Source organism: Stegostoma tigrinum, chromosome 4, assembly GCF_030684315.1.
Source record: "Stegostoma tigrinum isolate sSteTig4 chromosome 4, sSteTig4.hap1, whole genome shotgun sequence".
Taxonomy (NCBI): domain Eukaryota; kingdom Metazoa; phylum Chordata; class Chondrichthyes; order Orectolobiformes; family Stegostomatidae; genus Stegostoma; species Stegostoma tigrinum.
The window spans coordinates 121,564,652-121,588,524 of NC_081357.1; the positions used below are offsets into that span (position 1 = coordinate 121,564,652).

Consider the following 23,873-nt stretch of genomic DNA (forward strand, 5'->3'; position numbering starts at 1 on the left):
TGACCACTCATGAATACTCAAATCAGTACACAGAACAACATGTTAAGATAATAAAATGTGAGGCTGGATGAACACAGCAGGCCAAGCAGCATCTCAGGAGCACAAAAGCTTGGCCTGCTGTGTTCATCCAGCCTCACATTTTATTATCTTGGAATTCTCCAGCATCTGCAGTTCCCATTATCTCTGAACATGTTAAGATGTTTTGTTTTATCACATATCAAACATGTGAAGCTACCTCAGGATCTAAAGCATTCAGTGCCTTATATGAAATACCTTAGAAACAGATCAATGTAATTGAGATTGGTGAGCAGTTTTTCAACTCTGGCTAGAGGGTGTTTTGGAATACCCAAACTATGGTTCACACATGTTCAACAGTCATCAAAAATGTTTACAGTGCTATTACTGAAGGCACCTTACTCAACTGCTGGGTTCCTTTTCTCAAAATGTCTACAGTTTCCATTGCAATGCTCTTGCTCTCCGTTATAAAAAATGGAAATTAGATGCTGATGGCTAATCACAATACCAGTTTTACATGTGGGTGGCCAACTGAAAGTCTACTTCTTCAGGTTGATAAAGCAATGTGATCAATGGTGTTAGTCTATCTTAAAGTCAGAACTTTTGGTCATTTTCAAGTCATGATTTGTAATGCCAAATGGAATATTAATATTTATAATCACAATTTCAGATGTAAATTGTGCTTTAGTGGTGATCATACACGCATTAAGGGGGAGGCAATGGCCTTGTGGTATTATTGCTGGACTGTTAATCCAGAGACTCAGATAATCAGAATGTCTGGGGGGGCGGGGGGAGTGGATGGTGGGGTGGGGCCCGAGGGGAGGGAGGGTCAGTTGGACGGACAGGGGAATTGCTGACGGTCGGGCTGGGAGGGTGGGTGGTTGTTGGTGGGCACTGTTGGTGACTAGCAACAGAGGGGGCATGTGGTGGCGGGCTGTGTGGTGGCAGGGCCTGGTGTGTGGGGTGAGGTCTGGGACATGGGAGAGCTTGGTGGCTCAGTGGTTAACACTGCAGCCTCACAGTGCCACGGATCCGGGTTCGATTCCCACCTCGGGCGATTGTCTTGTGTGGCGTTTGCACATTCTCCCCGTTTCTGCATGGATTTCCTCCGGGTGCTCTGGTTTCCTCCCACAGTCCAAAGATATGCAGGCTAGGTGGATTGGCCGTGCTAAATTGCCCGTAGTGTTCAGGGGTATGTGGGTTATAGGGGGACGAGTCTGGGTGGGATGCTTGTTGGGCCGAAGGGCCTGTTTTCACACTGTAGGGAATCTAATCTAATCTAATCTAATCTAATATTCTGAAGACCTGGGTTCAGATCCCACCACGGCAGATGGTGGAATCTGAATTCAATAAAAAAAGTCTGGAATTAAGAGACTAAAGATGTCGATTGTTGGAAAAACTCATCTGGTTCACTAATGTCCTTTGGGAAAGAAACTGCTTGTGACTCCAGACCCATAGCAATGTGGTTGACTCTTACTTGCCTCTAGGAAATTAGGGATGGGCAATAAATGCTGCCTAGCCGACAATACCCTCATCCTGTGAACGAGTAAAGGACATTGATAAAATAGACAACATTTCTGTACTTCCCATTTCAATTACTAATTTACTATACAAAGTAAGTTGGTATATCCACTTTCCTTCTGTTCTGCTGCTTTTATTCATTTTACCACTGCAATGACACGGACGTTTTCCCGTTACTGCTCATTTCATGTTCTATTCTGGCCATCTTTCTTGATTCTGCATTGCTATTTCTGCCCCAGTCTTCACAGCCAAACTCCATTCTGATTCTCCATCAGCCTACCTAAGTTGCACTTGAGAAATCAATTTCTGACATGAAACAGAATCTTTTTCCTGCATTTGGAGATATGAATGCTCAATTTACCAAGACTGCAAAGATTCTTTATTCAAAATGCATTTTCATTGTTTTAGCTGTTTTTTTTAAAAATAGGGAAAGAATTTCCTGAGAGTATCTAATATATGCTAGCTGAAAATGCACCCTATGACCCAAATTTTACTTCCACATATGATCTGTAGTTCACAAGTCATACAGTGTCAATTTGCCAGCCAGGTCTGCTATTAGTCAGATCTTTCTTCAATACAGTACCCAGCAACCAGCACCAGAAAATGATGCATTCCCACATCGCAGCACTGAAACAAGAACAGAAGTAAATCAGATTGGATATTGGATTGGCACTTCAAAGAATTAAACTTTTTTCAGGGCTATTGTTAAAGAATGGAGAAATGCAACTGGCTGCGTTGCTCCACAGAGAGCTGGAAGAGACTAGATGAGCTTATGGCCACTTTCTGTGCTGTAAATTAATCCATTGCTCTAACTGGACAGACATGAGGCAGGGACTGAACAAAACTTAAAATAGTTTGAGCGAAAGGAAAGGAAAGCCAAAGGAGAAAATTAAAACGGGTAAATTATGAGAGATCTAGAAGACAATTATAATCAAAATAGGGTGAAAAGGCATCACACAGAAAGGTGAGTGAGAAAATTACTCTGTGCAATTCCACAGACAATCATTAGGTTATGGTATTTTTATGTGGCGGTGTCTCTATTTCTAAGCAAGGAGGCCTGCATTCAAATTGCACCTGTTTCAGAGGGATGCAGTACTATCTCTGAACAGGTTGGCAGGGAAAATGTCTAGACAAACATTGAGGGTGGTCATGTGCACAGTGATAGTGTCCCTACTTCTGAGCAAAGGGCCTGGGTTCAATTCCCACATGCTGCAGAGGTGTACCTTAACAACTGTCTTTACAGGTTGATGAGGAAAATATCTAGTTAAATATCTAAATATCTATCTAACCCTATTGCTTAAGGTCCAATGCTGGAGTGATGTAATGGGAAAAGAGTACAGGGAAGTGGAGAAGAAGCTGTGGAGTTAGAGGTGATGCAGGATTCAGCACACTGCTCTGAAAGTTGCAAGTCTCTCCTTTCCAATCCTAATTATATCACTAAACATCACCCATTGCAGGTAAGTCTTCCCCATGCATGGTATTGGCATCTTCATTCACCTCTTATTACTGGTTCTTGCTATTCATCAAAATTTGTACAAATTTGCGTAACCCAGTTAAGGTCACAGGAGTACTTTAGTGCTTTAAAAGAAAACTTTTTTTAAAAATGGGAATTCTATTACCAGCAGATGAGATTAACCTGTGCTGAAAACAAATAATTAATCATTATCTCATTGTTGTTTGGTAGTTTGTGGGCAAATTGGCTGCTGCCAGTGACTACACTTCAGATATTGGAATTGGCATGATCATTTATTGGAAGCTAGGTACCTTACCAGAAATCAGATCCTAGAGAAGAATTAGTGTTAAATGGACTATCGCCCCAACACAAATAATAGTTTTTTTTTCACCCAGAAACACATGACTGCTCTAATTTGTTTTTTTTTAGAATGTTGTACCTATGGCAAGATCAGCATTTATTATCCATACCCAATATCTCTCACTCCAATGTGCTGATTTTAGGATCAGTTGCTACTTCTAACTATGATTCACATTTTTCTCTTTTATCTTAAAATCAAATTTGCCTTGAAATAAGACCAGCAAATATTCTATAAAGACAGGTGAGAATACAACTGAAGTGGTGACTGACAGTGTTTTCCTTGTCCTGCTGGGAAACACACTATTAAAGATAAAAATTCCTTCTTGTGGTGTATGCATTTGTTATAAATCCTTAACTGTCTTTGAGAAGGTAGTGGTCTTGAACTGTTGAGGTACAAATGGTATAAGTAGACCGAGAGCGCCATTAGAAAAGCAGTTCCAATATGTTGATCAAAAACACTGAAGAATTAATGATTTGATTCAGGTCAGGACGGTGCATACTTTGGAGAAGAACTTGAAGATACTGGTGCACTCAGCATCCTTTGATGATAGGAGTCACAGTTTGGAAGATGGTGTCAAAGGAGACTTGAATTGTCGCAGTGCACCTTGTAGATGTAACTGCTATTGTGCACCAACAGTGTTGGGAGTGAATGTTTAAGGTGGTGGATCAGGTGCCAGTAAAATAGTTTTCTCTGTCTTGAATGATGTCGGGATTGTTGTGCTGTTGAGATGCATTCATCCAGACAACTAGAGAGTATTCCACCACATTTCTGACTTCTGCCATGTAGACGACGTGTTGGCTTTGTGGAATCAGAAGGTGAGTTACCAGCATCAGAATTCCCAGCTTCTGGCATACTCTTGTATGCATTGTATCCACAGACCTAGTCCAATTAAGTTTTTCAGCAATATTAATCCCCAGGATGTTGATAGTGGAGCATTTAGTGATCTTAATGCTGTTAAATGTTGAGGGAAAGCAGTTTGATTGTCTGTCTGTTTAGAGATAATAATTGCTTGGTGACAATGACCTACAGATTGTACTTATCATCTATTAACCCAAGCTTGAATATTACTCAGGTTTTGTTGCAGTGGACATAGATGTTTCAATATCTGAAGAATTGTAAATAGTATTGAATATTCCTACGACTGACCATATGTTGGAAGGAAGGTCATTGATGAAACATTTGAAGATGGTTGACCCGGGGCACTAACCTGAAAAACCAAGACTCTTGTGATGCAGTATTAATGCCCCTAACACTAAGCCAGGATGCTGGGGTTCAAGTCCCACAGAGTCCTGAGATATGCAATAACATTGCTGAAAAGGGCAATTAGAAAATAGCTATCTGATAAACTCTTGAAGCAATGTCCTACGTGAGGTTATAGCTATTTTTGTTGCTCCTCTAGACCTGGGCAAATAGTCATTATATTATTGCTCCAGAACTTATACCTCTAATTGGCAGACCAAGTGTTTCTGCCAAAGGACATGGAGCTGGACATTAAATATTTGTTCTACAATCATGTCACACTTCCTTCTCCAGCCCGCACAAAGATCAAGACAATACCCCAAAGTGAAATCAACCTCAGCCAATGCATTTGTCAGTACACTGGGAAAATATAGATTGAAGTTCAATTAACATACCTTTTAAACTAACAGCAGGATGTCGAAATGTGAGTCATACCTAAAATCAAGAAGGCTAGTCATCTCACTCCCAGGACATTGCTGCAGGAGTTTCTCAGGACAGATATCAAATCATTACTTTAACATAAGGCAATATATATTTTTTCCACTTATATATGTTTCAAAATATGTCTTCCATTATAAATGTTTAAAATCTATTCATAATTCATTTTTAAACAAAGTAAGGAAAATTGCATTTGTTTTGAATGTTAAATATTGAGAGGACGTTCCAGCAATCTATCAATCTTTGAACAAATAGCTTATTTATTGGCATAACAACTTTAGTGGCCAATCTAAAACTACAGTCTAAATTATTTCCTTGCAATGAATTTATAACTGAGCTTTTCATTGACTGAATGAAATATGTGTATACTTAAGTTTGATTGTAAATGATACATTGTCAGGAAGATTACACAAATATCTCTGAAGTTGATCCATTTTACTTTCATTGAGAACCAACAGTCAAAGCATTAGCTAAAATCTCTTTAAATGTTAGTCAATTACCTCCTTCTGTAATACCAGCCAGAGCCTGGATCTGGAGCATAAATCCTAAATTTGATCGATTTTCCATTTTTTGTACGTGATTGGAATTTGTTATTTCCACCTACATTAGAGACCAGATAACTTCACATCATTACTTTGGTCTTTTGCAACATTAGAATTTTTACCTACTCAAATTCCCAGCTTCTGGCATACTCTTGTATGCATTGTATCCACAGACCTAGTCCAATTAAGTTTTCCAGCAATATTAATCCCCAGGATGTTGATGGTGCAGCATTTAGTGATCTTAATGCTGTTAAATGTTGAGGGAAATTTTGAGGTTCAACAAATGTTTAAGATAAAAAAAAGACATTGCAGTTTTTCTTCAATATTTAGCTATGAATAACTCCTGGAATAATTTCTGTCCCTGTTACTCTCAATAGGGAGTTCTCCCAACCTAATGGCAAGATTCATCTCTTAACTAATACCATAAGATGTAGGTTATCTAATCATTCGTTCTTTGCTGTTTATGGGAGTTTGCTATTCGTAAGTTATTTGCTATATTTGCCTACACAGCAGTGCCTACACTTTTGAAATAATGAGTTTGATGCTTTCAGAGGATATTATACAACTATCTAACTGCAAGTTTTTTACCTTCTGACATTGTAGCGTGGTGGACTGCTAGCTCCTCTAAATTATGTCTACTGTTGAACAGTAATTTAGCATCTTACAGCAAGATTCTAAAATATTGGAAAATAATTTATAACATCCTCATGGAGTAGGGGGGAAGAGGCATTATTGAATAAATTTTGTTAACATTATATCTGATGTTCATGTAAAATGTGTAACTACAAAAGTTTGAAACAAAATTTAAAGAAAAGCTTTCAAGTTTCTTGGTCTAGTAGCGGCATCTTATTTTGTGTCACCTTTCCTCTTATTGAAGTATATACACTAATTGGACGACCTTTCTGTGTCGAACAACTAGCATTTCAGGAGATGTCATAATTTCAGATCAAACCTGGTGATCAAAAGTTTCAATGCATCATATTTCTAGTTATCAGTGACAGAATTATTTTCATAAATCATCATACAAGAATTATTTTTATCCCTATAACGATCAGATTGCGATAACGTAGTAGATGACAAGGCCCAACCTTTGCTCACATCCCTCCCTCCTTGACCAGACACAACTTCTTTCCCACCATCCGCACCACCTTTTCCACTGATGAATCTCCACTACCCCTACCTGCATCCACCTGTCACCATCCCCAGCCACATCCCCTCCCTCCATTTATTTCTGAGCTCCCTTCCCCCTCCACAGTCCTGACGAAAGATGTAAATCCAGAACGTCAACTTTCCTACTTTTTTGATGGTGCCTGACTGGCTCTGTTCCTCCAGGTCCACACTGTATTGTCTCTGATTCCTGCATCTGTAGTTCTTGCAATCTCTGATACATGACAAGCTTATCCTGATTACTCCCAAAATGGATAATTTCTAACAAAATCACTCAGTCTTTAGCTAGTCCCCCAGAAGAACAAATTATAATGGAAAACTCTTTGTATTGATCTCAAATCAATAGACTTGTTATCATTGTCCACTGAAAATCAACTGTTGTAACAAAAAGAGAATTAGAGATCATCCAAACTTGTAAATTATGCTACAGGCAATAGAAATGTCAAGTTTTCATTGGTAGTTTTTATTCTAAGTACAGGTATGGAAATTTCCACTGGTAATATAAGAAAAGCAGAATAAATGATTATACAGCAGGAGCTGAAATATAAATACATGACCTAGCCTTATAACATGTATCTCACAAACACTGCATCTCTTTGTCTTGACCTCCAGTGAGCAAAAGTAGCATTTGCTCCACAGAAGTACCGGCTCCAATAAGAAAGAATGTCACCTTCTTCTTTTGGCATTCATGGGGTTTGCCATTGACCAGAAACTAAACCAAACTAGTCATATAAATCTTGTGGCTACAAAAGCAGATCAGAGGCTAGGAATCCTGCAGCAAGTAACTTGCTACCTGAATCCCCAAAGTCTTTCCATCATCTATAAGGCACAAACTGGAAATGTGATGGAATAATCCTTCTTGATGGTATGGGTACAGCTTCAACAAAAATCAATGATTTGACACCATCCAGCAGAAAGCCACTGAATTAACAACAATTCACAAACATTTATATCCTTCACCACAGGTATGTATACCACCTACAATTTGCACTGCAGGTTCACCAAGACTCCGTAGACAGTACTTTCCAAACTCATAACCATGATTCTGTCTAAAAACAATGGCTACAAATATTTGAGAACATGACCACCTGCTAGTTGTCTCCAAGCCACTCACTGTCCTAACATGGAAATATATTATCATTTCTTCAATGCCACTGTATCAAAATCTTGGAACTACCCTCCAACAGCATTGTTCAGATACCCACAGCAAGTAAACTGCTGCAGTTCAAGAGGGCAGCTCCCACCAACTTCTCAAGGACAATTAAGGATAGGAATAATTGCTGGCCCATATCCTATGATTTTTTTAAATGGTGAAGTGAATCATTTTCAAAAATATGCTGCAACTGTTCGAAGTGAAGAAGAGGAGGAGTGGTAAAATTGATTAAAGATACTATTACTATATCAATAAGAGAGGATAAGTAAGGAAAAGGAACAGGTAAGCGTATTATAATGCAATACAATGAATTGCAGGGACCTAATACTGTTACAGGTGTTTGTCTACAGATCTCCTGCAATCTCTTCATTCATAAAATACAAACATTTAGAACAAAAGGAAAAATATTTTAATGGGAGATTTGAATTGTCATACAGATTACAGAAAGCAGAATAATCCCAAACCATAAAAAGTAGTTAATTTCTTGAGTGTATTCAAGGTAGTTTTCTCAAGCAATTTGTTCTAGAACCAACAAGAGGACAAGTCATTGATAATGGGAACTGCAGATGCTGGAGAATCCAAGACAATAAAATGTGAGGCTGGATGAACACAGCAGGCCCAGCAGCATCTCAGGAGCACAAAAGCTGACGTTTCAGGCCTGGACCCTTCATCGATGAAGGGTCCAGGCCCGAAATGTCAGCTTTTGTGCTCCTGAGATGCTGCTGGGCCTGCTGTGTTCATCCAGCCTCACATTTTATTATAAGAGAACAAGTCATACTGTATTTGTGGGTATGGCCTAGTATTAATATAATGGCAAGAAAACATTTGTCTCAAAATGGTCAGTTCATGTTTCCGCTCTGACTGAGTTTGACATTGGTTTGCAAACTCATGAATCTTGTAATCTTTCAGGGAAGGGAAACTGGTTCCACCAGCTAAGGGAAAAATTATGTTTGTCTCAAATAGAAGACAATTTTCCTTGAAAGTAAAGTTGCAGATAGATGGTAGTGAAGAAGGTGTTTGGTACAGTTGCTTTTATTTGTCAGTGCATTGAATACAAGAGTGGGGAGGTCATGCTGTGGTTGCACAGGACATTTGTTAGGTCATCTTTGGAATACTGTGTTCAATTCTTGTCTCTCTGCTATGGGAAACATTATGAAACTTGAAAGGGTTCAGAAAAGATTTACAAGGACGTTGCCAGAGTTGGAGGGTTTGAGTATAGGGAAAGGCTACAAGGGCTGGGGCTATTTATCTGCAGTGTTGAAGGCTGAGGGGTGACATATAAAGGTTTATGAGATCATGAGGGGCATGCATAAGGTGAATAGGCAAGGTCTTTTTCCCTCGGGTGGGGGAATCCAAAACTAGAGGGCATAGGTTTGAGGTGAGAGGGGAAAACTTAAAAGGGACCTAAGGGGCAACTTTTTCCTGCAGAGAGTTGTATGTGTATGGAATGAGCTGCCAGAGGAAGTGGTAGAGGTTGGTACAATTACAACATTTAAAAGGCATCTTGATGGGTACAGAATAGAAAGGGTTTAGAGGAGTATGTGCTCAAATGCTAGCAAATTGGACTAGATTAATTTAGGGCATCTGGCCGGCATGGACAAATTGAATCAATGGATCTGTTTCTGTGCTGTACATCTCTGACACTGTGGTTATGATATGAATGAATTTAATTTTAGATAATAACAAGAATAAACTTAATGTACTTACTGAAAATCAAGATTTTGTAAGCTAAACTCCAAACTGGGGCAGTTATTTAAACTACAACTGGGAATCAGTACTTATTGTTCAATCCTTATAGTATGGAAGCAGGCCATTCATCCCATCAAGTTCACATTGCCACTCTGAAGAGTATCCCACCCAGACTTACCCCACTCACCCTATCCCTGTAACCCTGCATTTCCCATTGGCTAACCCACTTAGCCTGCACATCCTTGGACACTATAGGCAATTTAGCATGGCCAGACCACCTAACCTAAACATCTTTGATCTGTAGGAGGCTCCGGAGCACCCAGAGGAAACCGACACAGACACAGGGAGAATATGTAAACTCCACACAGGCAATCACCTGAGGCTGGAATCAAATCCGTGTACCTGGCACTGTGAGGCAGCAGTGCTAACCACTCAGCCACCATGCCGCCCTTTTCATTAGCTATTTCCATCAGGAATCTGAACGCTCCCCCTTCAAGATGCCCTAGAGCTGCTCAGTGATAAGTGAGTGATAAATACTATTTTAAATTTATAGCTTACAATTTAATACAGCTTACAATAATTACAAATAATAATTGAAATAATTCAGGCTTTTTATGCAATTAATAAAATGAAGACACTCTAAGTTTTGATAGGATAGCTTACATAAAGCAAGACTGTCCCAAACAAACACATCTGCAAATATCTCTATCTCAGATTTCACTGGCTCGTGATCATTAAGCTTCAGTGTGAGTTTGTCGTACAAGGGAAAGGGAGATATTTCTGGACAAATTGATACAGAAAAAAGTCACATCTCAGAGGAAGCTATAGGTACAGAAAAGTGATAGTATGACTAATCGAGAGCTGAGTAGCAGAGATTTAAAAGAATTTTAGAAGGACCTGCAGAATCTTATTTTTGTTTGAACAGCATAAGTTATGGCAAGATTTTGTTAAAATTGAACAAGATGATGATGGGGCATATTGAGAACATCTCATGCAGCTTTTATGTATCTGCCAGTCGGTGTGACGAGTTTCTCATTTGCCTTTTTTGCACTTTGCCCCCTCAGCTGGAGGTACTGGACTCATATTGCTTCTCTCAGTTTTCCAATTTAGCACCTATGTGAAAAGAAAACATGCTGTCAGCAATCTCAGTCAAGTCAACGTGACAGCCATGTTGACTATCCCTTATCTTTCCATATACATGTAAATCCTGTTCCTCAGGATTCCCTTCAACAACTTGCCTGATACCAGGCTCACTGGTCTATTGTTCACTGATCTTTCCATACCTCCTTTTTTAAATAGTGGCACCTCATTCGCCAACCTCCAGCCTCCCAGCACCTCATCTGTGGTTATCGATAATACAAATATCTCAGCAAAAGGCCTGGCATTCACTTTCCCAGTTTCCCACAGAATTCTAGGGTACGCCTGATCAGTTCCTGGGGATTTATCGATCTTTGTGCATTTTAAGACGTCCAGCACTTCCTCCTCTGTAATATGGATATTTTTCAAGATGTTACTATTTATTTCCCCACGTTTTCTATCTTCCATAAACTTCTCTGCAGTAAACATTGATGCAAAATATGTGTATAGTATCCCCCCCATTCCCTGAGATTCCACACACGGGTGGCCTTGCTGATCTTTAAGGGACCCTATTCTCTCCTTTGTTATTCTTATGTCCTTAACGTACTCATAGAAACCCTTTGGTTTCTCCTTAACCCTATTGATAAAAACTATCTCATGTTCCTTTTTTGCCCTTCTTGATTTCCCGCTTAAATATATTCTTACAGCCATTATACTCTTCTAGGGGTTCACTCAATCCCTGTTCTCTGTACCTGACATATGCTTCTTTCTTATTCTTGACCAAAACCTCAATTTCTGTAGCCATCCAGCATTCCCTATACCTACCAGCCTTGCTGTTCACCCTAACAGGAATATACCGTCTCTGGAATCTTTATATCTCATCTTTGACGGCCTCCCATGTTCCAGCCATCCCTTTGCCTGCAAACATCTGCAAGCAATCAACTTTTGATGTCAAAATTAGCCTTCCTCTAATTCAGAACTTTTAGATCAGGTCTATCCTTCTCCATTACTATTTTAAAACCAATAGATTTATGGTCACTGACCCGAAAGTACTGCGCCACTGACTCCCCAGTTATCAGTCCTGCCTTATTTCCCAAGAGTAGGTCATGTTTTGCACCTTCTCTAATAGGTATATCCACATGCCTAATAAGAAAACTTTCTCGTACAAACTTAAATTCCTCTCTAGCAAGTCCTTAATACTGTGGCAGTCCAGTCTAGTCTAAATGTAAACAAGGAACAGCAAGAGACCATTGGAAAGAATTAAGCAATGGAGCGTCTTAATGACAAAAGAACAGGTAGAGTTATTTCATGGATCACCAGTCTATAAAGATGGTTAAAAAGAAAGTGAGTAGAAATCCAATGAAAAATGACTTGTGGTCATAGAGAATGTTTATTGTTTTGGGGAAGTGCCTTACTACATTCCATCAGTATAAGATAATTACCAAGAAATTCAATGGGGCATTCAGGAAAAAAAACCTCTTTTTCTTAACGTAGTTGTGAAAATGTGTAACACAAGGAGTGGTTGAAGGGAGTAGAATTAATGCATTTAAGGTGATGCCAGATAAGTATATCGTAAAGGAACGAATAAAGTGTTACAATAGTAGATTTAGAAGAGGTGAGCTAAAAGGAGCCTCAACTGAAACATGATGAATGTTTCTGTGGTGGAAATGTCACATAATCCTAAATAATTCTAGCTTGAACAGAATGAACAGAGCAAACAGAGACAAGAGCAAACTGATCGAAACTCTTAATGGGTAGAAGGTTTTGATTAGTTTTGAAGAAACATATTGCAAGATCCATATATACTTCTAAGGGAACAACAAGCTTTACTTACCAAATAAAACAACCATGGTAGAAAAAGAATGAAAGATAATATAAAACCAAAGGAAACAGTGTATACAAGTGAGGAGATTAGTGTACATCCAGGGAGATGGCTATTGGTGGAGGTACAAAAACATATTTTTCAATCAGAAAAGAAGCAACACTGTTCATGGTTAACATTGAAGAAAGCTGCCTACAATAATTGACATGTTTTGTGATGCATACCTCCCCTTTTCCAGAGGTACTTTAAATCCTATGTGAGGTCAAAGGGATTTCCAAGCAGTCAATTACATCAAGTACTCTCACAGACAGTAAATAAGAAAATTAATAGCTCTGAATTCCATCATTCGAAACTTAGATATTCAGACAGCAATGTTATTGTGATTGGATTGCAATTGAGGGTAAATTAAAGATAAATAAGCTTTTCAGAAGTGTTTTTTTCTCATTATGAAGAAGTTTTAGCTTATAGGCCCAGTGATGGTGTATATAAAACCATAAGACCAGAAGAAACAGGAGCAGAAGTAGGCCATTTAGCCCTTAAAGCCTGCTCCATCATTCAAGAGTCATGGCTGAACTGACATTCTGCATACCTAATTTTCCTGTCCTTGCCCCATAACCTTTGATTCCCCAACTGATGAAGAAACTAGCAGTAATTAGGAAGTTAGTGCATCACTAGAAGGTCAGTTACTTCCAATTTCACAGATTTCTTAGGAATTGTTATCTTGGAGATCTCAACAGCACATCTTCAGGACCGGAACAGAATTACGGACTGCCACTTCTTGATTTTCATGATACATTGTGAATATACCAGTTACTGAAGTTGCTATTGGTTTCAGTGGAGTAATAACAGTGTCTACTCAGTTTTGCTGTCTGTCAAATTCTGCACGATAAAGAACAGCAAAGGAAGATAAAAGAAAAAAAAGGCTATAAAAGAGCTGCAAAAAAAATCAAGAAGGACGTCTAGATTGGCACAAAACGTTACTGCAATTATTTTAGAAGAACAAGGGTAGTCAAGGTTAATGTAAGGCCTTTAAAATTAGATAGGGTTAGTAATTCCAAATGAACACAAAGAAATGACATATTGGTTGACGGTTCTGAAGAAAGGTCACAGGAACCAAAATATTAACTCTGTTTCCTCTCTACAGATGCTGCCACACCTCCTGGGTTTCTCTAGCAATTTCTGTTTTTGTTTCAAATTTCCAAAATTTAATGTTTTTTTTGTTTTTAATTATTATTGAATAATTAGTTTTTCCTAGTCTTCATAGTGGAGAGAGGATAATGTACCTGACATTCCAAAGGAATTAATAATGCAGCAAGGACTGGCACGCATTACGGTTAGCGTAAGCAAGAAAATAGCAACAGAAATATGCCACCAAAGATTTACAAATCCCAAGTACCTAATGGTAAGATTTTGAGGGAAGTAGGTGATTAAATTGCGACTATGAAAGCTCAAACTTTGAAATCCCTCCCAAATCAGGAATTTTTCTTTTTGGGGAAGATTGCAAGTATAACTCCAATATTTAACAAAAGTGGAGGAGAATCTAGGAATTTCTGAATCTGCTAATTTAAAGTGACAAAGAACTTGTGAGAAGAATAAGCTGAGAGCCAACATGGATCTATCTGACAAATTTAATTGAGTGTTTTAATAATGTAACTAAAGTAGTGCTGCTCACAATATGGTATTTTCATGAGGGAGACAAAATGCAGACTGGATTTTGCAGAACAATCAGAAAGCATTCATTGCAGAACATTCTGTCCACAAAAATTATCCTGAGATTCCACTTTCCTGCCATTTCAACACACCATCATGTACTGTGGCCAAAATTTCTGACTCAGGCCTGCTGCAGTGCTCCAACAAGGCTTGTGCAAGCTGGAAGAATAACATTTAATTTTCCACTTGGGGACTCTGCAGTCTTAAGGACTCAATATCAAATTCAATAATTTTAGTGCCTGAGCACCTTCTTTCACAACTGTAATCCACAGCCCAGGCCTTGCCATCACATGGGCAGCTTTCAGCACAGCCAACCCATTTTCACATACCAATGGTCCCTATTATCAGCTTTTATCTTTTCCTGACTTACTATTATCTACCCTTTGTTTGCCTGTCTTTCTCTCTGTGCTCCATCTCCACCTATTCTCTCACTCCTTGATGTCCATCCAGTGTCTCAGCATATATATCATCTTATCCTAGCTACTACTGTTCTGTTGATGGGTCACTGGACCTGAAACGTGACTGATTTCTCTCTACAGATGCTGCCAGACCTGCTGGGTTTCTCCAACAATTTCCGGTTTTGTTACTATGAAGTAAAGTAGATGGCAGGCTGCTTACGGATGTAGATGTCCAGAAGGTTTCTGACAATAATCTACATAAGAGATAACAAGTTGTAGAGCTGGATGAACACAGCAGGCCAAGCAGCATCAGAGGAGCAGAAAAGCTGACATTTTGGGCCTAGACCCTTCTTCAGAAAATTTGTGTAATGGTAGAAAATTTTCTGAATAGGGTCTAGGCCCGAAACGTCAGCTTTCCTGCTCCTCTGATGCTGATTGGCCTGATGTTTCATCCAGCTCTGTACCTTGTTACCTCAGATTGTCCAGCATCTGCAGTTCCTACTATCTCTTCTACATAAGAGACTTTTGATAAAATTCGGTAATAAGAGGTTAAGATTAAGAATGCTGGAATGTACTTCAATTGGAAGGATATTACCACTGGTATCCCAAAATAATCCATGTTGCATGTCAACCAATCACTATATATAGTAATAACTTAGATTCCAGTTTGGTAATAACAAAAAAATTGGTAGTTTAGGCATTGCACATGAGAGTAATTATATGCAGCTGTTGTGGTATTAGGAGTTGTAATATTACAAAGCAATATTGATATTGCAATGTGGAAGAAGGATTTCAATGCAGGAAATATGATTATCTATTTTGGACCAATAAAGAATAGACCTGCATATTATTTAAAATGGTGAAAATCTAGAAGCAATAGTACAAAGTGAGTTAATGACCCACAAGCAAGGGTCCCCAAAATGAAATATATAAAGAAAAACTTGAACAGGCTACTGGCATGTTAAGGGTTAGAATACAAAGTTGAAGACATCTTACTACCATTACACAAATCCAAGGTTGTTCTACATCTGGAATACTGTGAGCAGCTCTGGCCACCACACTTGAAAGGATACGTTGGTTTTGGAAGAGGTATAGCTCAGATTCACTAGAATATTGCTAAAGAATAGATTATGGAGAAGTTCTGCGTACATTAAATTTGCTTTGACTGGAATAGAAAGAAGTTCTTGCATTTATTTATCATCTTTTACAACCACACAACATTTTAAAGTGAATTTTAACCAATGAAGGACTGTTGAAGTACAGCCGTTGTAATTTTCACACAGCATGCTCCCACACGCAGCATTGTGATATTTGTCAGATGTGTTGATTAAAGGATTAATATTGGCCAGAACAACAGGAATAGCTCTCCTATTCTTATTTGAAATAATGCCATGGAAATTTTTACATCAATTTGAGAAAGCACACAACCTTTAGTTTGGAGTCACATCTAAAATGCAGCACTTCTTATAAATTCATTAATGGGGTGAGGGTGCTGCTGGTTAGGCAGCATTTTTTGCCCATCCTTAATTGCCTGGAGGGCAGTTCAGAGTCAGTCACATTGCTGTGGGTCTAGAGTCACATGTAGGCCAGACCAGGTAAGCATGGCAATTTCCTTTCCCAAAGGACATTAGTGAACCAGATGGGTTTTCACCCAACAATTGACAATGGATTCACACTCATTATTAAATTCCTAATTCCAGATCTTGTATTGAATTCAGATTTCACCATCTGCCATGGCAGAAGTCAACCCAGGTCCCCAGAATGTTATCTGAGTCTCTAGATTAACAGTCCAGCAATAATACCACTACACCATCACCTCCCCGAAATTCTTCAATACTATACTACGATGTCTGTCTTGATTATTGTGCTCAAGTCTGAGAATGTAATTTGAATCCAGAATGTTCTGACTCAGAGGTAAGTGTGCTATCAAATAAGCCATGACTGACATTAATGGAAGGATGAGGTTATTTGATGCTGAACCTTTCACAGCTAGTAAGGAGTGACCAGGAAAGGTTCATGGATCACTATGGCCTTCACAATGTTAAGCTGAGTGCAGGGGGTGGGGTCTGCTGACCAGGAGGCTGCTAACAATTTCATAAATGTTCCTCAAGCTGGTTGAGCAGAAGGGACATAGCAAGAAAGTATTTAATGTTGACAAAACCAGCCTCTTCTACAAAAATGGGGACCTGCACATACATTATCAGGCAAGTCACTGAAGCGCCAGGATTCAAGGATCGTGCCATGTTGTTGCATGCTGTCAACAATAATGGAGACTTCAAGCGTTAGCCGCTGATGGTCTACAGGGCTGAGAAACCTTACACCCTCAAGGAGAAAAACAAGAACCATATGTCTGTGTATTGGAGGTCTAACAAGAAGGCCGAGATGTCTGGTCATATCTTCTGTAATTGGTTTAATAACTGTTTCATCCCAGAAGTTGAGAAGTACCTCTAATCAAAGAACCTAGCCTTCAAAATTCTTATCCTCAACAATGCACCCATTCATTGACAGGATCAGATACAGAGTACCCATCCCAACACCACATCATTGATTGAGCTGCTTGATCAGGGGATCATGAAGCTGCTCAAGAGCCACCACATCCAGAACCTGTACTGCCTGCCAAGCCTCGTCTACAGATGAAATCCTGATGATGATGGACTTCTGGAAGCAGCTCAACATCTGTCACATTATAAACTTCATCCACATTGCTTGGCAAAAGGTCACACAGCCCACCATCAATGACAAGGTTTGGTCTGACCGTGTGGCCAGCTTTGAAGGCTTTCTCAGTGTTTATGATGTTGTCAAGATCATTCTACATCTGGCCAAGGAGATCAAAGGGGAAGGCTTTGAAGATATAAGCAAAGACAAAGTCGAGGACATTCTGAATGAAACAGCAGAGGAACAAACAAACAAACAAGGAGTTGGACAAGACGGATAACAACGGGCTCAATGATGGAAACAATGACATTGACAATTACATTAAGTATCTCCCAAGGTCAACCTCTCTTATTTCAGCGAAGCTGTCATCTCTGCTTAACGGCATCAACACGATCTGCAAATTCAAGAGGGCAATTGAGGTGGCAAGCGTTGAGCACCTCCAAAGGATATCTGGTGGCAGACACAACAAACAATGCTGACACAATTCCTCTGACCTGTTTCAGTATGCAGCTCTTCACCTCAACCCTCCACAAGCAACAGCACAGGTGCTTGAGAGAATGAACAGGTTTGAAAGGAAAGCATTGAGAACATCTGCCAAATGGAGATGGAGAAGGGTGGCATATCATTGGGGAAAGTAGCCTGTAGGGAGGCAGATCTGCACTGTCCTCCCCCTTCCACATTCAGTAAACACCCATAACCTCCCCAACAGCCCCTGGCTCTGGTACATAGAACTTCTTGTCTTTATTGGTGAACACTACCATTTTTAAAAAATATTTTATTCTATCAATATTAACTTTTATTTCAGATATTTTACAGTTTATTATTTTGACCCAAAAATGGCTAAAATAAAAAGTGAATGTCTTGGGGTCTGGGCATGTAACACTATTTTTACCAAGTTACTAAGCACCACACTCACAAATTCATCATTTGTGAGGGTTCTCAGGAGCAGAACTCTCATGAATACAGCGTAATAACTGTGTATTCAAGTACATAATTCACAAGCAATGTAAGACATCCTCCTTCACATGGTGTAATAGCATTTTTCTCTAGAACCAGAAAATTGTTCGTGGCATGGCAAAGCTATTATCACTGGATTAGTAATCCAGAGAGTCTAATAATATTCTAGGAACCTGGGTTCAAGTCCCATCATGGCAAATGTTGGAATGTGAATTCAATTTTAAAAATCTGGAATTAATAGGTCTAATGATGACCAAGAACCCTTTGATTCACTGATATCCTCCAGGGAAGGAAATCTGCTATCCTTGCCTGGTCTGACCTAAATGAGACGTCAGATCTACAGCAATGTGGTTGACACTTAACTAATGTCTGAAATGCTCTAGCTAGCCACTCAGTTCTATCAACCACTAAAAGATCTTAAGAAAAGCAATTAAACTGGGCCGAGCACCTGACATCGACTAAGGCACTGAAACGGAAAACACAGCTCTGTCAATCCTGCAAAATCCCACTTACGATCATCTGAGAGCTATTACCAAAATCAGGAGACCTGTCTCACGGACTAGTCAAGCAACTGCCTAACATAATCATGCTTATGGAATCATGCCTGATAAACAATGTCCTGGACACCACCACCATCATCCTTGGGTATGTCTTGTTCTAAGAGCTAGGCAGGCACAGCAGAGGTGGCAGCACAATGGTATACCTATCAGGAGCAAGCTCCTTGAAGAGATTTCAACATTGACTCTGAAAACCATGACGTCTCACAGCATCAGGTCAAACACAGGTGAGGAAACCTCCTGTTGGTTACCACGAAGCAACCATGCTCGACTGATGAGTCAATACTCCTCCAAGTTGAACATCACTTGGACGAAGCACCAAAGATGACAAGCGCAGAATGTAATCGAGGTGGGGGAACGTCAATGTCCACCACCAGAAATGGCTTAACAGCACTAGTACTGATCAAGCTGGTCAGGTCTGAAAGGATACAGGGCTGTAGCTTCATCTTTTAGCAGATGGTGAGGAAACCAACAGGAGGGAAAATAAAAAAAAGTTGCTAGAAAAGCTCAGCAGGTCTGGCAGCATCTGTGAGGGAGAAAACAGTTAACGTTTCGGGTATGGTGACCCTTCCTCAGAACTGATAACGGCCAGGAAAGCATCAGTTTATATGCATGAAATAGGTAGGTAGGTGGGGTAGGCAGTAAACGATAGGATAGAGCCGGAAGAGAGAGAACGGCAGTTGGACAGACAAAGGAGTTGCTAATGATCAGGCTGGGAGTGTGAATAGTTGTTAATGGGGACTGTTAGTGACTAACAACAGGTGTGTAGTGGCAGGCTATGTGGTAACAAAGCCTGGCGTGTGGGGTAGGGGGCTGGGACATGTAAGAGTTTAGGCCCTAAAATTATTGAACTCAATATTGAATCCGGAGGGCTGTAGGGTCCCCAAGCAGAAAATGAGGTGTTGTTCCTTCAGTTTGTGTTGGGCTTCGCTGGAACACTCAATGATAGGGAAGTTGACCACATCTGTGCAAAAGATAAGGCTGAAGCATTCTCAGTCTCCAGCCAGAAGTGCCATGCAGATAATCCATTTCAACCTCCTCCAGACATCCCCAGTGTCACAAATGCCAGTCTTCAGTCAAGTTAATTCACTCCAGGAAACTGCAAAGGTGATGGGCCCCGACAACAGTCCATCAGCAATAGTTAAGATTTGTGCTCCAGAACTTACCACATCCCTCGCCAATTTGTTCCAGTACAGCTAAAACACTAACATTATCTGACAGTGTGGAAAGTTTCTCAGGCATGCCTTGTTCCTGTACTCAAAAAGCAGGACCAATCCGACACAACAATCACCACCCCATGAGCAAAGTGATTGAAGGTGTCATCAACAGTGCTATCAAGCAACATCTAATCAGCAAGAATTTAACTAACTTTCCTTGACATTCACCAACTTGGGAGTTGCTATTGACCAGAAACTGAAATTTATTTGCTCAATCAATACAGTTACTACAAAAAAAGTCAGAGGCAAGTAACTGCTCGTAACTCACCAAAGCCTGCATACCAGCTACAAGGCACAAGTAAGGCGTGTGATGCAAGATTCCCCAGTTACCTGAATGAGTGTTGTTCCAATAGCACTCAGGTAACTTGACACCAGCTAGGGCAAAGCAGCCCACTTGAGTGGCACCACATCCATGAACATTCACTCCCTCCACCACCAATGCTCAGTAGCAGCCAAGTGCATCACCTGCAAGATGCACTGCAGAAATTCTTCAATGCTCCTGAGGTAGCATCTTCAAAACTCACAACCACTACATTCTGAAAAGACAAGGTCAACAGATACATGGGAACACCACCAACTGCAAGTTCTCTTCTAAGCCATTCACCATCCTGACTTAGAAAAATTTCCTTCAGTGTTATTGGGTCAAAATTCTGGCATTCTCTCCCCAACGGCATTGTGGATCAAACTACAGCACATGGATTACAGAGGTTCAACAAGACAACTCACTACCACTTTCTCCAGGGCAACTAAGAATGCACAATAAATGCTGGACAGCCAGTGATACCCCATTCCATGTGTGAATTAAATGAAATGTCAGAACCTTTTCTATGCACTTTTAGTCAACCCCATTAGCCACGTCTGTCTTAATTGGAGATTGGTAAGATTTCGGAATCAGCTTCTTATTAATGGAAGATGATTGACGTGGGAAAGGGTTAATAAGTTAAAGGAAATAGTATGTGAACTCAGTATCGGAAACCTCGTGAAAACGCTTGTTCAGCTCAGTAACTGCGTGTGGTTATGAACCATCCACTGAAAAATAATCCCTGAAACCTTGGAGAACTGTCCTTTCTGAATGTTTATTCTCTGCACAATACAAGTTTTATGTTGTCATAAATAACAGGCAATAGAAAAACAAATGTGAATACGTTTCGAAGTCGGATATGAAGTGTTGTCAGAATAAAATTTAGAAAATAAATGCATGAAAACGTCACTGAAAATACAAACAATCCAGTTTGTCCCAATGGTCGTTTTTATAAAACATCCATTTTTTTCTGCCATTCACTATGATAAATATGGAAAGAAAACATCATTATTCATCCTCAAAAGCAAAGTTACTACAAATATATTTTAAACGCTAAAGGTCCACAAACTATTTTTTACCTCATGCTGATACGGTAAAATAATGTGGAAACCGATGTGTTAAGCCTAATAATCAGCTCCTTTGCTTCATTTGTAAATGTTGTTGTGAACATGACATTCGATTTTGCTGATGCTTAATTTTCTAAGTAGCGATTTGAAAGCCGAATTATTTGGATTTTGGAAATTAAATACCTTAATTCCATCATTATCTAACAGTAATTCTGCGAGGTATACAGACTTGCATTAAAGATATTCTAAACGACAATTGAAAATTTCAATGTAATGTTTTACACCCTAATAACAAACAAAATGTGGTCGCTTATAGCACTGGCACCGAAGAGCAGCGGAATGGACGTGACTGGAATGTTCAACTATTATGCAACATACCAAGATTGGTTGAGTCGCACTTATCCAATGGAAAAGTGTTCAAGCACGATTTTTTTTTAACGAAAACATCGTATGAATGTGAAAATCGCGTGCTGTCGTTCCTTGCTCAAGTCGTTTGAACCGGAAAAATCAATCTAGCTCATTTCCTTGACATTTCTTGCTTCGCTATCACCGTCCTAGCAGTTCCTCTGTGAATGTTTTGTTGTCAACAGAAATGTATCCGAACGCGCAAGGTCGGGGAATTATGTAGCTGTCAAAAGTATCAGTGTAGTTGCAAATGAATGTAATGGTGGAATCCTAGACGTTAAAGGGGTTCGATGTTTGTGTCGAGATAATGCCACTAGAAGCAATGAAAGGGAAGTTGTGTGGCGAGGTTGATATTGTAAGATATTTCACTCTTGACCGCATCAGGTAGTGACCATTTGGTGTCACACCGAGGGCTGAGAAGTGAACAGCTTCGATCAGCAGCACATCCCGCACGGTAGGCGGGCTGTTTTTAGTCGCGCAGACTCAGACCATATGACATCAACTAACCACGTTACTACTCCTCAAAGAAAGCAAATATATGGAGTGTATGATGCACGGGGGCTGGCGCTCAGACTCCTTCCTGCCTTAGCAGCTACCCCCATCAGCCAGAGCTGACGCGAGCCTTGTTGCACATCATAGATCCAGACCGAGTGGATCTGCATCAAACAGTGTGATCTACCCGCTTTGAACTCGAATGGTAGGACGCCGCTGATTACGGATCTAGTAAAGAACATTAACAGCAGTTTTTTTTAAAACACCACAGCTTCACCTCCAAAGGTAAGTGGCTGATGCATTGGATGAAAACAATGCATCATGCGCATGTTGATTGAGATTGCTTGTTTCAGATCGGGCTTTTTTTTATTTAAAAAAAAGTCTCCGTTTTTCCCCCAAGCCGTGCAATGTTGCCTAAAGCTATTCTCAGTAAACCGGCATGTCGGTGCAGTATGAAATGACATCAATGCTGGCTGAAATAACAATTGAAACAGGAGTGGTGTGAAGATTTCACTTTAAAATTTGGCATCTTGGAGTAAGTGAATGAATGAACCAGAGTACCGTGCCTAACACAAATATCAGCATGGGGAAATGACCAAGTGGAATGCTAACTGCATGATTGTCCAATCTGGTCATGAAGATGCACCTCGGTTTTCACTAGGAAGCGATTAGCTGGAAGGCAATTAATCGGTACAAGATGCATGCAATTTTCTACCGTAATTCAGCCGTAGGTTGCGTGCCTCCAAAAAAAACGAGGAAGAACCCTAGAGCAAATAAGCATCCTGCAAACAAACCCACGATCAGATAATCAGAAGCACGCTAATAGAAGGCTTAGTAACGCACCAGATAATAAAGCAACGTTTCTCTGCTTTGATGGTCGAAAAGAGCAAATAGAATTTTCGTTCCTCGTGAAAAGAGCAAATCACAGGTTTGTGCATTGACAAAGATCGCAGTAATATTCTAAAAGCGACACTTTAATGTGGATCTCGTGGCTCAAAACTCGAGACGCTTTCCAAGAATGCCCCACCGCTTCCAGCAGGTTTACTGCATTGTTAGAAACGTTCATAACTCGCCTTTTTAAACAATAGAAAAAAAACACCCAACTTTTTTGGAAGTGAAAATGTTTCAAGGGACTGTTTTGTTACACTACCAAGGATGAGTAATGCTTAGATTCCAATTTGATACTTTCAAATATTGAATTGACACAAAAAGTCATTTCTGGCATGCATTATGTAGTGTGCTACAGTGGTTATTGCGATAAAACAAACATAGATACATGGATTAAAAACGCGAATAGTTGAAGCACCTTAATATAAGGACTTGGTTGATAATTATAAGTTGAAGTATTAGTTATTTGGAGCAATAAAAACGCGGGGAATTTGGGAATGATACGTACAAAAATCTTTCTTGTAGGTATTGAGAATTCTGGAGTAAATTTGTTAAAGCCTGCATGAAGTAACTGTTACTCTAATGTAAAGATGTACGTGCCCAACTCCAAGCAAATTTCCGAATTATATATGTTAACACTTCTTCAAGCAATGTCTGATATGATTGGCAAGATTTGATTTGCTCACTCAAAACGGAAAGATTTATATAATAGATTAGTAGTCAGTTGCAATCGCGGAATATTTCCTATG

The 23,873-nt window shown here is 39.7% G+C and overlaps 1 protein-coding gene and 1 long non-coding RNA gene across 2 annotated transcripts in view; one reads left to right on the top strand and one right to left on the bottom strand.

The window, feature by feature from the left end:
- LOC125452499 (uncharacterized) overlaps positions 1-22,044 on the bottom strand; it is a 65,200-nt gene extending 43,156 nt beyond the window's left edge. Inside the window, exon 1 of the long non-coding RNA XR_007247559.1 lies at positions 21,718-22,044. This is a non-coding gene — a long non-coding RNA (uncharacterized LOC125452499). The remainder of the gene's footprint in view (positions 1-21,717) is intronic.
- A 166-nt stretch (positions 22,045-22,210) lies between these two features.
- The window catches only part of LOC125452498 (visinin-like protein 1), a 119,050-nt gene continuing 117,387 nt past the window's right edge, over positions 22,211-23,873 (top strand). The window contains exon 1 of the mRNA XM_048531011.2: positions 22,211-22,521. The gene's annotated coding sequence lies outside the window, so the exon portion shown is untranslated. The remainder of the gene's footprint in view (positions 22,522-23,873) is intronic.